Source organism: Neoarius graeffei, chromosome 5, assembly GCF_027579695.1.
Source record: "Neoarius graeffei isolate fNeoGra1 chromosome 5, fNeoGra1.pri, whole genome shotgun sequence".
In the NCBI taxonomy this organism is placed as follows: Eukaryota; Metazoa; Chordata; class Actinopteri; order Siluriformes; family Ariidae; genus Neoarius; species Neoarius graeffei.
The window spans coordinates 97,583,606-97,596,361 of record NC_083573.1 but is presented as its reverse complement, the minus strand read 5'-3'; the positions used below and the strand labels follow the sequence as shown (position 1 = coordinate 97,596,361).

Here is a 12,756-nt window from a genome sequence, read left to right as displayed (position 1 = left end):
ACACAGTTTGTTTTCTCCGTCTACTTTTGCAATCACATCTAATTTATGATCTCTGGCCTGTTTTTTAGCTAATCCAGGGTATAATTCCATCTCCTGCCCAGTATAAAATTCGAAACAGGTTTGTGTGATCAGGAGGCGGGGCTTGTTGTGGTTAATAAGCCAGCAAATCAGAGTGCTGGAGGCGTGGCTAAGTGAGTGAGGAGACTGAGGTAATATTTGGCATTATTATACATGCTGGCCACTTTTTCCATGGAATAAAAACGTGTTCTATTCCCTTCTAGTGGGTCTATTGATGGCATGCAATATTGTTATCATATCACTTATCCTCTGTGTATTACGCCACTCTCCCCAATGGAGAATGAGCGTGCAGTAATGTTACAATATTGCACGTTATCAGGACAACACGACATCACACATCAGAGTTCATGCGAAGATCCAATGACAAAACTTTTCTGCTGCGCATACACACAATCATTTCTTTGTCCATCAGGAAAGAGAGAAGACGAAGCTAATCCAGTGCTAGGTTTAAACACTAAATAAATAAACTGAAAATAAAGACGCACTGAACACCCGAAATGCTCCCAAAACTTCATTACATATTCTTTATGCATATTTACAAGAGAAAAACATACCAACAGATGTTGAAAAACTGGAAGAGACACGTTGGAGATGTAAACCATCTGCACTCACTATGTGACTGTGACAGTTTGTAAACAAACATGGCCACCAGGTTTGCTTCATTAAAAGTGGAAGATTTTGAGAGAATTTTGGCTTCCAGGTCACTCCATTGTGTGTAGCTGTTGATGCTGACTTTAAAAGTAACAAAGTAAATTACACAGGGATAATAATAATAATAATCATAATAATAATAATAATAATAATAATAATAATATTCGGCTTGACTGCGCTAGCATTGGCCTTTGCTAACACTACACTGGCTGGAAGGTGATGGCACTGCCGTGCTAACAGCACCAAGTCACGGGTAAGCTAGCACTGGCCTTCACTAACACTATGGCTATGCCAGCTGGAATGTAACTGGACTGCCGTGCTAACAGCACCAAGTCACGGGTAAGCTAGCACTGGCCTTCACTAACACTACGGTTACGCCAGCTGGAATGTAACTGGACTGCCGTGCTAACAGCACTGAGTCATGGGTAAGCTAGTATTGGCCTTTGCTAACACTACTGTGATGCTGGCTGGAATGTAACTGGACTGCCTTGCTTAATAGCACTGGGTCATGGGTAAGCTAGCATTGGCCTTCGCTAACACTACTGCGACACCAGCTGGAATGTAACTGGACTGCCGTGCACTGGCCTTCACTAACACTATGGCTATGCCAGCTGGAATGTAACTGGACTGCCATGCTAACAGCACCGAGTTGCGGGTAAGCTAGCATTGACCTTTGAGAATGCTGATATGGAGTGTGTGTTTAATAATAATGGCTTTTTTGTGGTATATCAGATATATTCCATTCAGCTACTCATTTTCGACTCATGTTCCAAGATGGCGCCGCGGACGGTTGCCTCGGTACTTCGCTCTCTCATACTTTCTACGTTTTTGTGTATTTGTTGTGTTTCTTGCGTTTCTTCGCTGGTCACATACTCTAGAGAAGAACTCATAAACATTGGCTTAACCACCAGTAAAGTTCTTTCATCAGCTTTCATCAATCCGGAAAGTTTTTCAGAGTTACTTGTCGGGGGAGCAGCAGCTCTCTACGGATTATGCCGAGGACGCCGGAGACACCAGGGGAAGCGAGCCGGCGCGCTCGTCAGACTGAGGCAGCGGGGTTTGCGCACTGCGCTCCTCTCTATTCACCTGGCTAACGTCCGCTCTCTGGCCAATAAGATGGACGAACTGCTGCTCCTCAACACAATCAACACAGATTTTAACAGATCTGCTGCCTTGTGCTTCACCGAAACCTGGCTCGGTGAGCACATCCCAGACTCTTCTGTCCGTCTGCCTGGATTTCACCTTCACTGAGTGGACCGCGAAAAGGAGCTCATGGGGAAAACGAGGGGAGGCAGAATCTGCTTTTATATTAACGAAGGTTGGTGTACTGATGTCACAGTTCTAAATAAATCATGCAGTCCTCATCTGGAGACATTATTCATAAACTGCAAACCGTTTTATGCTCCACAAGAGTTTTCCTCATTTATTGTGGTTGGAGTTTACATCCCCCCTCAGGCGTGTGTTAATGAGGCGTTACAACACCTGGCTGACCAGATAAACAATGTGGAGAAAAACCACCTGGACTCTTTGCTCATTGTTTTGGGGGACTTTAACAGAGCAAACCTCAGCCACGAACTGCCAAAATATAAACAGCACATTAAGTGTCCCACCAGGGACTCTCACACTCTGGACCACTGTTACACTGTTTTAAAGGACTCATACCACTCTGTCCCCCGTGCAGCCTTGGGACTATCTGATCACTGTATGGTTCATCTTATCCCGTCCTACAGGCAGAAGCTGAAATCTGCTAAGCCTGTAGTTAAGACGGTGAGGAGATGGTCTGATGAGGCCAAAGTGGAACTACAAGCCTGCTTTGACTGCACTGATTGGAGTGTTTTTGAGGCTGCAGCTTCAGACCTGCATGAACTGACTGATACTGTGACATCTTACATCAGTTTTTGTGAGGATATGTGTGTGCCCACCAAGACCTTCCGCACATACAATAACAACAAACCCTGGTTCACCGCAAAACTCAGACAGCTTTGCCAGGCCAAGGAGGAGGCCTACAGAAGTGGGGACAGAGTCCTGTACAAACAGGCCAGAAACACACTGACGAAAGAGGTGAAATCAGCTAAGAGGAGCTATGCTGAAAGGATCAAAAACAGCCTTTCAGCCAATGATCCGGCATCAGTGTGGACAGGCCTGAAGAATATCACTAACTACAGCAGACCATCCTCCTACACTGCAATGAACCATCAACTGGCTGACGAGTTGAATGTGTTCTACTCCAGATTCGACAAATTCACACCTCTCCCCCCCCAGACATTAAAGACCCATTTACACCCCCTGCTATTCTGCCTCCTCTCGCCTCTGACCCCACACCAGCACTCAAGATCTGTGAAGAGGATGTTTGTTAGCTTTTTCGCAGACAGAAGATCAGGAAGGCACTTGGCTCAGATGGTGTGTCACCCTCCTGTCTGAAGGTCTGTGCTGATCAGCTGGCTCCCATCTTCACCCAGATCTTCAGTAGATCCCTGGAGCTGTGTGAAGTCCCCTCATGCTTCAAACACTCCACAATAATCCTGGTTCCCAAGAAAACCACCATCACAGGACTGAATGAGTACAGGCCTGTAGCTCTCACATCTGTAGTCATGAAGTCCTTTGAGAGACTGGTGTTGTCACACCTGAAGGACATCACAGACCCCCTGCTGGACCCCCTGCAGTTTGCCTACCGGGCAAACAGGTCAGCGGATGATACAATCAATATGGGACTGCACTACATCCTGCAACATCTTGACTCTGCAGGGACGTACGCCAGGATTCTGTTCGTGGACTTCAGTTCGGCATTCAACACCATTGTTCCAGACATCCTCCACACCAAGCTCACCCAGCTCACTGTGCCCTCATCCACCTGTCAGTGGATTACAAACTTCCTGACTGACAGGAAGCAGCAGGTGAGGATGGGGAGCATCATATCCAGCACTCGGACTATCAGCACTGGCGCCCCCCAAGGGTGTGTGCTCTCCCCACTGCTCTTCTCCCTTTATACCAATGACTGCACCTCAAGAGACCTGTCTGTTAAACTCCTGAAATTTGCAGATGATACAACAGTCATCAGCCTCATCCGGGACGGTGACGAGTCTGCATACAGACGGGAGGTTGAACGGTTGGTCTGGTGGTGCGGTCAGAACAATCTGGAGCTAAACACACTCAAAACTGTGGAGATGACAGTGGACTTTAGGAGGAGCCCCCCCACTCTTCTGCCCATCACCATCACCAACAACACTGTGACTGCCGTTGAAAGCTTCAGGTTTCTGGGTTCCACAATCCCTCAGGACTTGAAGTGGGAGACAAACACAGTCACTATCATCAAAAAGGCTCAGCAGAGGTTGTACTTTCTGCGCCAGCTCAGGAAGCTCAACATGCCTAAGGAGCTGCTGACACAGCTCTTCCATCACTGTTTGGTTTGGATCGGTCACCAAACAGGAGAAGAACAGACTGCAATGGACAATAAGGTCTGCAGAGAAAATTATTGGTGTCAACCTGCCTTCCATCCAAGACTTATACTTGTCCAGAGTCAGGAAATGGGCAGGTAACATCTCTGCGGACCCATCACACCCTGGTCACAATCCCTGGCACTATAATGACAGGCGTACTAACACCTTCTGCGCGCTTCGACAGCGCATTGATACCTTCACTCCTGTTTTCCCCCTCTCCCCCGCCCCCCTGACTAGACTGTGTTCCAAGGAGTGCAGGCTACTTGTCTTGGTGGTCACGTTGGTTGTATTGATGGAAGTTAGGGGGGGCGGGGGAGAGAAAAAAAACAGGAGTGAAGGTATCAATGCGTTGTCGAAGCACGCAGAAGGTGTTAGTACGCCTGTCATTATAGTGCGGACTTTCCATAGCATAGAAAATCGCCACGTTTCAATTTGTGTAACTGAACTTTGTTTCATGTCACTGGTCATATAAACCTATGTAAACAGGAAAAACGTGGAAGAGTTTGGTCGCATCTAACTACAGCCCCAAAAAATACCATTGGCCATGCTGAGCCTAGCTACATTGCTAACAGGAGTAACAGCGCGTCTGACTGACTGGGAGGTCGCACAAAGCTCGGAGAGGTATGGATCAGCTCGTCTCAATTCAGAGAAGAACATATTTCATTATGGAAGTACGGTGGACTGTTCCTTTAATCTTCTCCCCTCAGGGAGGTGATATAGATCACTGTATGCAAAAACAACCAGACACAAGAACAGTTTCTTCCCTCAGGCTATCTCTGTGATGAACAGCTAAAATCCAGATTCATATATCAGTAATATCACTTGCAAAATATCTGCACACTCATACTGTCATTCTGTGCTCACTGTTACTTATATTATATTTATACTTAATTAAATTTACTATTCATCTTTGCACTATGCACCATATTGCACCAAAAGGGAAATCCTTTCTGTGATGAACAGCTAAAATCCAGATTCATCTCATTATCTCTAGCTGCTTTATCCTGTTCTACAGGGTCGCAGGCAAGCTGGAGCCTATCCCAGCTGACTACGGGCAAAAGGCGGGGTACACCCTGGACAAGTCGCCAGGTCATCACAGGGCTAACACATAGACACAGACAACCATTCACACTCACGGTTAATTTAGAGTCACCAGTTAACCTAACCTGCATGTCTTTGGACTGTGGGGGAAACCGGAGCACCCGGAGGAAACCCACGCGGACATGGGGAGAACATGCAAACTCCACACAGAAAGGGCCTCGCCGGCCACAGGGCTCGAACCTGGACCTTCTTGCTGTGAGGCAACAGCGCTAACCACTACACCACTGTGCCGCCTATCCAGGTTCATATATCAGTAATATCACTTGTAAAATATCTGAACACTTATACTGTCATTCTGTGCACACTGTATACTTTATATTTAACTATTCCATACTTGACTTACGGTACCTGGATTACTTTGCACTATGCACCTATTTTTGTTGTTTGCTTGTTTGTTTGTTTTGTGTATACGCTTTTTTATCTGTTTTGTACTATGAGAGCTAAGTGAACCGGAGTCAAACTCCTCGTGTGTGTCCACATACCTGGCAATAAAAGTGTTTCTGATTCTGATCCAGTATCATGTTAGCTGAATGAAATATATATTTGACATCCCACTCAACACCAGTCAATATTATTTAATTATTAACTCCAATATTTACTCATTCATGTTCTGTCAGCATTTTATCTGCTTAAAACTTGAAAGCAGATAACTTGCCTGAAGAATGCTGCAGAAAATTAAATGCAGTTGTAAATGGATAAGAGTCTGGCTTGTAAAATAAAAGTAATAAAAATTTATAATCTGTGCTATAAGAGAAATAAAACACTTCAGGATGTGAAATTTTAGGAAAATAATAAACTTCTGTGTGGTAAGAGTAACTGTGATTCATCATACCATCATGTCATTGATTATTTTTTTTATAACAGCATGACCTGAAGTGTTTATCCCTTATATCCTTATCTCTGGTAAAGCCTGCATCAATGCTGTTAAAACCATCCCGGCTGGAGTAAGCGCAGTATATCCTGAAGGTTAAAGGACAGCGGGGTGTTATTTCTCAGCGTAAGAAAACGCCACCCACCGTATTCCACTTCCTCCCGAGGCATTTGGAAATGCCACAGGCTTGGCAGCTGAGAAATCGAGGGCAATCGAGGTCGACGCTGTGTTCTGTCAGAGTAATCATTCTGCCCATTTGTGTGTCTTAGTGTCCTTGAACTTTGACCTGTTTCTACGGGCAGTGAGAAATAAGTGTGTCAGAGAGCCAGATACAGAAAGCACTCTGTGTTTGCATGAGGAAGCTGTCTTGTTTAACATGGAGCATTAAAATGTGTGCTTACTGGTGCACTAATGACTCGAGTGAGGCTTAAACATGGAAATTAGGATCCTCATGTCATCCTAATTGCTTTGTATATACAGTGCTCAGCATAAATGAGTACACCCCCTTTGAAAAGTAACATTTTAAACAATATCGTAATGAACACAAACAATTTCCAAAATGTTGACAAGACAAAGTTTAATATAACATCTGTTATATGCTGTGTTCACACTTATACCGGTACGAAAGTGGTATAACTGTATCGATACAAAGTATACCGGTACAGTTTAGTGCATCTGTCCACACTAACGAGAAATGTTTGAGGTTTTCTTTCACGGTAGTTGAAATGCGCGTGCGCGAAATGTTTCCGTTGTTACCGAGTAACTTCCTTCCGAGAATATGGCGGATGAAACAACGTGTGTGCGCTTTTTGTTGTCAATGTACAGTCTGTATTTCTGGTGGTCATTTATTCAGTCGAATCGTATAAAACGCGCGAGGCAGTTGAGAAAGAAACAAAGAAAATGAATCTCCCTTTCTCCCCCCTCACTTTCTCCCTCTTTCCTTCTCTTCCCCTCACTTTCTCTCCCTTTTCCCCTCTTCCTCCTTTCTCCCTGTTAGGACTAGGACTGTTTTGGCCTCTAGAGGCCGCTGTTATTTCCTTTTCATGTCGTGTTTATTTTGGCCTCTAGAGGCCGCCACTGTTCCTGTGTTTTGTGTTTGTGTTAATTGCCTAATTATCTTCACCTGTGTCCTTAATTAGTTTGTCTATTTATACCCCTGAGTTCAGTCCTCTTGTCACGGAGTCTTTGTGCTGTTATGTTTATCTCCAGTTTCCTTTGTACTGTGTTTTTTGATCTTCTTAGCTTTTGAATTTTTGCACTTTGCTTTTCTTTTGGATTATACTCTTTGGTTTTTTTTTTTTTGTCTTTTGTTTTGCCCTGTATATAGTGTATATAGTTTAAATAAACCTTTTGATTCTTTTTCTACTTCCGCCTCACGCCTCTGCATTTGAGTCATCCCCCTGGTGGCCTAGTGGGGGTTTGCTGGATTATCACACCAACGAACCAGGTTCGAATCCCAGCAAAACCCTAACAGAAAGACTCCGTCATGACCGACTCAGCAGAGGCTGCTTCAACTGTCTACCCGGCCAACCTTCAGGGAATTATGGCAGCTTTGACACGCTTCGGAGCGACCATGGACGCTCATGGACGTACGCTCACCAGCCAACGTGAGGCCCTCGCTCGCCACGAGGAACTGCTTCAGCAAATTGGGAAAACCCTGGCACAGCTGACATCTCTGCCTGCATCTCCTGCTCCTGATCCAGTTCCTGCTCCTGATCCAGTTCCTGCTCCTGATCCAGCTCCCACTCCTGCTCCAGTGCCTCCTGCAATGCTGCCTTCTTCACCTCGCGAACCCAGCCTTCCTGCACCACAGAGGTATGACGGCAAGCACAGTGAGTGCCGAGAGTTCCTTACCCAGTGTCAACTCACCTTTGAGCTTCAGCCTACCACTTACACTACGGATCGCCGCAAGATTGCCTTTGTGATCACCTTATTAGCTGGTAAGGCGCGAGCCTGGGCTACTGCTATCTGGCAAAGACAGGGACCTGAGTGCTTTGATTTCCAGCTGTTTTCTGAAGAGATGCTTCGGGTCTTCGATCAGGCAGACATCAGTACCGACGCAGCCCGAAAGCTCATGTCCATCCGGCAAGGAGGAAGCGTCGCAGATTACGCCATCTCGTTCCGAACACTCGCAGCAGTAAGTGGATGGAACGAGACTGCCCTGGTGTCAGCCTTCCACCATGGTCTGTCTGACCCCATCAAGGACGGTCTGGCCTCTATTGGATGCCCAAGTGACCTCGAAACCCTCATCTCACATGCTATTCGTCTGGACAACAGGATGAGAGAACGCCACCAAGCCTTGAGCCCCCCCAGCCTCCCTACCTCTACCTGGAGACCGTCTACCTCCTTCAGTGACTGTCCAGAACCCATGCAAGTGGGTCGTACTCGCCTCTCCGCATCTGAGAGGGAGCGCAGAAGGAGGGACAAGTGCTGCATCTACTGTGGCAAGCCTGGTCACTTCCGAGCATCATGTCCCGAACTCTTGGGAAAAGGACCGCCCCGTCCAGCCGAGGGAGGGTTGTGACGGGGCCTACCCTCTCTCCCGGACTCCCTGGTCAAGGAATCTACATCCCGGTCTCCATCTCCTGGGGTGAGTCTGTCCACTCTTGTCAAGCTTTGATAGACTCAGGGGCGGCTGGGAACTTTATGGATATTCACTTCGCCCAAAGCATCAATATTCCGACTGCACCTCTTGAAGTCCCACTGTCTGTGTCTGCCCTCGATGGCCAAGCGTTAGGTGATGGAAGAGTCACCCAAGTTACTTCTCCAGTTTTCCTCCAGTCTCAAGGTCACAAGGAAGAAATATCCCTGCACCTGATTCCTTCACCTGAGTTCCCAGTTATTCTAGGCCTTCCTTGGCTTACTCGCCACAACCCTCGCATAGACTGAGTAACAAGCCAGGTTGTGGAATGGGGCCCTGCATGCCATGCCTCTTGTCTGCTCTCTAGCTCTCCTGTGTCTCCTGCCGAGCCCCCTGATCTCACCGAGTTATCTCAAGTTCCCACAGAGTACTGGGATCTCAAGGAGGTATTCAGCAAGAGCAGGGCCGCCGTTCTTCCTCCGCACCGGGCCTACGACTGTGCCATCGACTTGCTCCCTGGGACTACCCCTCCTCGTGGCAGACTGTTTTCACTCTCTCAGCCAGAACGCAAGGCCATGGAGGAATACCTCAAAGATGCCCTGGTCTCTGGGTTTATTCGACCCTCCACTTCACCTGCTGGAGCCGGCTTCTTCTTTGTCGGCAAGAAGGATGGGGGGCTCCGACCATGTATTGATTACAGGGGCCTGAATAAGATCACTGTGCGCAACCGATATCCCCTTCCGCTGATGTCCACAGCTTTCGACCTGCTCCAAGGCGCCACCGTCTTCACCAAGTTGGACCTACGGAACGCATACCACCTCATCCGTATCCGACAGGGAGACGAGTGGAAGACTGCCTTTAACACCCCGTCTGGGCACTACGAATACCAGGTGATGCCCTTCGGACTCACCAACGCACCAGCTGTTTTTCAGGCCCTAATCAACGACGTCTTAAGGGACATGATTAACCTATACGTTTTTGTCTACCTCGACGACATCCTTATCTTTTCCAAGACCGTGCAGGAGCACCGCCACCATGTCCGCCAGGTTCTCCAGAGGCTGCTACAGAACAATCTGTTCGCCAAGGCCCAGAAATGCGAATTTCATGTTCCCGAGGTCTCCTTTCTGGGATTTATTGTACGGACAGGCCAACTCCAAATGGACCCTGCCAAGACCCTGGCCGTCCGGGACTGGCCTACTCCCAAGTCCGTTAAGGAGGTTCAGTGGTTCTTAGGATTCGCTAACTTCTACCGCAAGTTCATCAGGAACTTCAGTTCTGTGGCAGCACCCATGTCAGACCTCACCAAAGGGACAGGTGGATCTTATGGCTGGTCTCCTCAGGCAGAAAAGGCGTTCAAAGACCTCAAGGACCGCTTCTGCACGGCACCCATTCTGGTTCTCCCGGACACCTCCCAACCATTCATCGTGGAGGTGGACGCCTCGGACAGTGGTGTCGGCGCGGTGCTCTCTCAACGTTCGGAAGGAAAGCTGCACCCCTGCGCTTACTTCTCCCACCGCCTGAGTCCTGCTGAGTCCCGGTACGATGTGGGGGATCGAGAACTGCTAGCGGTCAAACTGGCCCTTGAGGAGTGGAGGCACTGGCTGGAGGGAGCACAACATCCATTCCTGGTTTGGACTGACCACAAGAACCTGGAGTACCTCCAGCAAGCCAAGAGACTGAACCCTCGACAGGCTAGGTGGGCCCTGTTTTTCAGTCGGTTTGACTTCACCCTCTCATACCGCCCCGGCTCCAAGAACACCAAACCTGACGCACTGTCCAGACTGTTCTCTGCCACTAACAGGGAGAATGAAGTCGGGCCTATTATCCCTGTGTCCCGGATTGTGGCCCCTGTCCGCTGGGGTATTGAGGAGGCTGTCCGACGAGCCCAACGCCAGGACCCCGGTCCTGGGACGGGGCCACCAGGCCTCTTGTACGTCCCACATCAAGCCCGGGCCAAGGTTCTCCAGTGGGGTCACTCTTCCCCTCTCACCGCCCACCCGGGAGCTCGGAGGACCCTGGACTTCCTGAAAAGACGCTTCTGGTGGCCTAACATGGAGAAGGAAGTAAGGTCATTTGTCCTGTCCTGTGAGGTTTGCACCAGAACCAAGAACCCACGACAGCGTCCCCAGGGTCTCCTGCATCCTCTGACCATTCCCCGGCGTCCCTGGTCCCACGTGGCAGTCGACTTTATCACGGGTCTCCCTGAGTCACAAGGTAACACGGTCATTTTGGTCTTAGTTGACAGATTCTCCAAGGCCTGCCGCTTCATACCACTGTGCAAACTCCCCTCTGCTCTTGAAACTGCGAAACTTTTGTTTAATCATGTCTTCCGAGTCTTTGGTCTTCCACAGGACATTGTCTCAGACCGAGGGCCCCAGTTCTCCTCCCGAGTGTGGCACGGGTTCTGCAAGGTCATCGGAGCCACTGCCAGCCTCTCCTCTGGGTTTCACCCACAGTCCAATGGTCAGACGGAGAGGCTTAACCAGGACCTGGAAACCACCCTGCGAGGCCTGGCTATGGATAACCCGACATCGTGGAGCACCTGGCTGCCATGGGCGGAGTACGCCCACAACACCCTGCAGTCATCGGCCACCAAGCTGTCGCCATTCCAGTGCCAATTCGGGTTCCAGCCACCTCTGTTCCCGGACCAGGAGGAGGACGCGGGGGTGCCCTCGGTCAACCAATATGTGAGACGGTGTCGCAAGACCTGGAGCAAGGTCAGGAAGACCCTCATACAGACCTCCAGAACCAACCAGACTCAGGCCAACCGCCATAGAAGACCTGCACACGCTTTCCGCCCTGGGCAGCGTGTTTGGCTGTCCACTAAGGACCTTCCACTGCGGGTGGAGAACCGCAAGCTTGCTCCTCGCTACATTGGCCCCTTCAAGGTGGTGCGCAGGGTGAACCCTGTCTCCTACCGGCTCCAGTTGCCCCGGACTCTGAGGATCAACCCCACTTTCCATGTTTCCCTGTTACGGCCCGTACTGACGTCTACGTATGCCCCTGCCCCTAGGAACCCCCCACCCCCCCGCATCTTCCAGGGGCAGACTGTGTTCACTGTGAATCGCCTGCTTGACTCCCGCCGGGTCCGCGGCGGGTTACAATATCTGGTGGACTGGGAGGGCTATGGTCCTGAGGAGCGCTGCTGGGTTCCTGCTCGGGATGTCCTTGATAAAGAACTATGTCGGGACTTCCATTCGGCCCATCCGGATCGCCCTGGGAACGTCAGGAGACGCTCCTAGAGGGGGGGGTCCTGTTAGGACTAGGACTGTTTTGGCCTCTAGAGGCCGCTGTTATTTCCTTTTCATGTCGTGTTTATTTTGGCCTCTAGAGGCCGCCACTGTTCCTGTGTTTTGTGTTTGTGTTAATTGCCTAATTATCTTCACCTGTGTCCTTAATTAGTTTGTCTATTTATACCCCTGAGTTCAGTCCTCTTGTCACGGAGTCTTTGTGCTGTTATGTTTATCTCCAGTTTCCTTTGTACTGTGTTTTTTGATCTTCTTAGCTTTTGAATTTTTGCACTTTGCTTTTCTTTTGGATTATACTCTTTGGTTTTTTTTTTTTTGTCTTTTGTTTTGCCCTGTATATAGTGTATATAGTTTAAATAAACCTTTTGATTCTTTTTCTACTTCCGCCTCACGCCTCTGCATTTGAGTCATCCCCCTGGTGGCCTAGTGGGGGTTTGCTGGATTATCACACCAACGAACCAGGTTCGAATCCCAGCAAAACCCTAACACTCCCTCCCTCCCTCCCTCTCCCTTTCTCCCCCTTTCTTTGCTCCATGTAGCTCCACGGTCGTTTTGAGCCATTTTGACGTTTTATTTACAGCTGGAAAGCACGTGCGTATTGTATTGTATGAATAACCCGGAAGACGTAGGAATGGTTCATTGCGCTTGCGCATTATATTTGTATCGATACAGAACCGCTTCATCTGTCCACACTACAGCGAAGCGCTACAGTACCGATACTGTACCGGTACGAAACCCATACATTTGTGGGTTTCGTACCGATACAGTTATACCGCTACAGTACCGCTT

General features: G+C 48.8%; 1 protein-coding gene across 1 annotated transcript in view; it reads left to right on the top strand.

The window, feature by feature from the left end:
* The window catches only part of myo3a (myosin IIIA), a 336,500-nt gene that overhangs the window by 42,267 nt on the left and 281,477 nt on the right, over nucleotides 1–12,756 (top strand). The gene's annotated exons all lie outside the window — the stretch shown is intronic.